This window comes from Poeciliopsis prolifica, unplaced genomic scaffold, assembly GCF_027474105.1.
Source record: "Poeciliopsis prolifica strain line A6 unplaced genomic scaffold, Auburn_PproV2 SCAFFOLD013, whole genome shotgun sequence".
Taxonomy (NCBI): Eukaryota; Metazoa; Chordata; class Actinopteri; order Cyprinodontiformes; family Poeciliidae; genus Poeciliopsis; species Poeciliopsis prolifica.
In genome coordinates this window covers 100,936-104,843 of record NW_026562388.1, presented here as the reverse complement: position 1 = coordinate 104,843, position 3,908 = coordinate 100,936, and the positions used below count along the sequence as shown (strand labels likewise).

The following is a 3,908-nucleotide window of genomic DNA, read 5'->3' as shown; positions in this document are numbered from 1 at the left end:
CTGTAGCAGTCAACAATCTGGCTCGAAGGACCATTTGTTGAGGATTTTGACCTCTGTTGCTGGATTTTGTTAACTGACCACTTCGGTCAGAAAGCACGCTGGTCATCAGGTGTTTAAATAGGTTTACTGAAGAATTACGTCTTAAAACAGTAGAAATTAATTGAAGCAGTTTCTGAAAATACTGAAATAGATACAAAATTGCTATTGAAAAAAGTAAATATAACAATTCACAAGTAAGTTAAAAATATGAGCATTAATTCCCTCTGCTTAAATTTAAATGAAGCAAACTTTGAAATCAATCTAGCTCTAACTGACAAAATCTCAAACTAAGTTATATGCTAGATAGTAAAATTGTGTCAAATTGTGCTGTTAATAGTATAAAATTGTACTCCTAATTTAATTCCATATTGTGCAGTTAAACATTAAATTTAATTCTAAAATAGTACCAAATTTAACTTTATTTCACTCACTAAGCAATTGTTTCACAGCTATAATACACAGCTGAGTTTGTAAGAGTACAAGGCTTTGACCAGAAATCAGTATTTGAACAGCCATTTTTATTGTTCACAGGAAGCAGTATGGAACAATATAAACATTTGCATTTGTACAACTGTATGACTATATAACACCTGTAAATACTTTTATTAGAAGTTTATTCAGTATTAATCTTACAGTCTTTAATCAATTTATTTTCATGCTTACAGAGTTGTTTTTTTTTTTTCACTTTTGGCCTTCAAAGCCAAGCAACAGGTGATAAGCAAATAGTTTTCTACTTCACGGGGGACAAACCCATCTTGAGGGCTGGGCGATTAGATTATTATTAGACATAGAAACTGTGCCTAATAAACTGCCTGAAACCTGTTTTTAACTGAGGGTTGCATTTTTCTCTGTGTGTGATAATCTGATGTGCTTCTCCACAGACGTTATGTCTGTGCATGGGGGGCTCTGCTTCTTGGGTGATATGATAGATATCTGTGTATGAAGGACAGGCTACAGTATGTCAGAGAGGTTTTTTTCTTGTCCAGTTAGAGCTCTTCTGAACAGTGTAATTGTTGTGCTCTCCATCTGCGCAGATGTAATAAAGCTGTATTTTGTTCTCTCTTTAACAAGGTTTGGACTTTGTTCATTTTCTCGCTCCACACTCTGGAACAGTAAAGCTCTTCTACATAAATAACATGAAGTCCATCTCTTGTACACAAAACTTGAAAAGCACTGAAATGCTCATTCAGACACACTGCAGAGCAAATGTAACAAACAGAAACCTCTCATCTTTCACAACAACATTGTAGATCTTACGGAAAACTAGCATTTCACAAAAACCATCTTGACAACTTTGGTTGTCTCAACGTCTATCTCATGAATGGCGTTCTGCATAAAATTGTACACATTGACCAGGTCATGATCATATGAAGTGCCGAACACAAAGTGAGCTTTAAAAAGCTCATCAAAACAGGCAAGAGAGCCTTGTGATTTACAAGGTATGGTATGTTTGTCAATCACAATGAAGTACCTGTGAATCACGCTCCTCTGAGTTCCTACTCCAAGCAGGTATGGTTGACGGCTTTCTGTGATGCCATCAAGGTGCTCCTGGATGCTGGTTCCTGTCTGTGGAACCAGCATCCACAGAGAAATCCTTGACATCCTTGACAACCTTCACTGGATGGTCTGGATGAGAGTTTTCCTGGTCTCTTACGCTTATGAGGTGACGGTGGCAGGAGGGGCACTAGGATCAAAATGGATGACATATCACTGTCCCATCCTTGAAGAAAATTAAAATAATCATAAGCTACCAAAACTTCTTATTTGCAACCGTGTAAATACTTCCAGAGTAAGCTTACCAAACACTGACGGCAGGAGGAGGTCCGATTCGAATTAAATTCTATGACATTAAACATTTTCTTGATAAGTCTTTGCAACTTACCATTTTCCATTTCTGTTGTGCCTTCAGCATTGTGAAGAAGGTTCTCAAGGTCATCAGACTGTGTGAGACCACAGCTTAGTTTGAGGACTTTCTGCTGGTAGACAGTGGGCCACTTCTCCAGGAACTTTGCAGAGATGGCTTCCCCAAACATCAACCTAAAATCTTGCTCAACCTGGAGAACAGATGAAGTGAAGGTGTTAAAAATTATTTTGAAACTTTCTCACATCCACCTCAATTTAAACTTTGTTGGTTAAACTGAAGTGAAGATAAACATACCAATCCTCCTATGTCCAGGAATCTTGGGAAGTTCAAAGATCGATGACTTCACTGGGTCATGAATCATCTTCTGGCGATAGTTGAAAGTCTGTTTCATCTTCCTCATAACAGTTCCTTCTTCAGCTGTGTGCTTCATCAGCGCAATGGCCTCAGAACACAAGCTATCTGTCATAAGGCAGTCTTCTTCTCTCAAACAGTCTCTATCAGTTGTTGGTCCCCCTAAAAAAATTATATGAATGTGAGACTCCATCTTAGGATTTAATAAATAAGGCTTGGGAACTTATTGTGGAGTGTGGTTGCAGGATGAAATGTGTACAAGTATAAATAGATATACCTGTTTGGGTTTTGACAGTCTGGGGACCTTCTTTTGTCCATTAGAAGCTTCCCTCTGGAGAAGCCAGATACCCGCTTCCATCTTTTGCATTGTAATAATGTTCCTAAAAGTAGGTGAACGAATAAATGTTTTTAAAGCTGTGGAAACAAAGGCAAGCATGAATGCTAGTAGCTGTGATTTACAGATTTGATTTCACATTGTTTGAATTACATAGATAAAATCTCTTCACAATGTTTATTTTTCAAGCTGCAGTAGCCCAACACTGGAACAATGAACTCTACAAAGGTTTAAAAATTGGAAAGTTAAAAACAAGTGGCACAGATGCAGGGCATGCAAAAGAGAAACATTTTCAGTTCTACTCACACCATAGCCAAGAGGTTGAACTTCTGTTTTGAACTTTCATAGCCAAATCTGCTCTTAGGATCAGCCAGGTAAGGGAACAAGGTCATAATACCCTTTGCATAGTTTTCTTTTACACGTCTGGAAGGACTTGTCCTATAGAGACACAGCAAAAACTATGAGCATTGTTAAAGGTGTAAAGAAAACCTTCAATCAAGGTAATTGTGAGAGGTGCATAGAAAAAATAAATAATTTTCAGCATACCTATGTTCACTTGTCATATGGGCAACGAGTGTCTTGACCATGACCCGCCGTCTGCTATCTGATAGGCTTTTTGTCTGCCCATATTCATTGATGATCCTGTCTCCTCCTGGTTTGTTCTTTACATTTTCAGTCATCTTAAGTGATGGTAAAAATGTAGCAAAATATAAATTAATACATCACAAAAACACCATACACAAGACAATTACAAATCCTATTTTATTTCACCAAAAGTAGATAGTATAAGAAGAGCTATCATAGTTATTAGTAGAATAATAAGTTATGTTTAACTGAAGTTACAAATGAAAACTTCAAGAATTTTATTTTTTTGGTGAAGTTCAGAGCCTTCTATGGTAAGGATCTGGACTAAAATGTGCAATTTTAATTTTACCATAGAAAACTCCCCCAGGAAAGCTCCTATTTTCTCTTTGTCCATGAACAAACTCCTCAACAATTGCAGCAAAAAACTAAGAAGGAGTCTACTGCTCGGAAAGCGTGAGTCAAAGCATCTGAATTTCATGACGTCTCTATGAACATAAATGTACTATCATCAAAAAACCCTATTCATTCATCCAAACCAAACCGGCATTCACTCACACATTCACACCTAAGACAGTTCAGAGAGACATACTCACCTGATACCGACATCTTTTAGAGTGTGGGGGAAACCGGGGTACCCGGAGGAAACACACACAACACAGGGAGTAACATGCAAACCAATGCTCTTATTAATATATCTTTGTAACGTGATTCAATAGCTGAATCACGCTTACATGC

General features: G+C 37.5%; 1 long non-coding RNA gene across 1 annotated transcript; it reads right to left on the bottom strand.

The window, feature by feature from the left end:
• Nucleotides 1-1,063: 1,063 nt before the first annotated feature.
• Nucleotides 1,064-2,235, bottom strand: LOC129365510 (uncharacterized). The gene is made up of 3 exons (XR_008606528.1): nucleotides 2,198-2,235; nucleotides 1,922-2,093; nucleotides 1,064-1,723 (listed from the first exon to the last, which is right to left on the bottom strand). It is a non-coding gene; the product is annotated as an uncharacterized LOC129365510 (long non-coding RNA).
• Nucleotides 2,236-3,908: the final 1,673 nt, after the last annotated feature.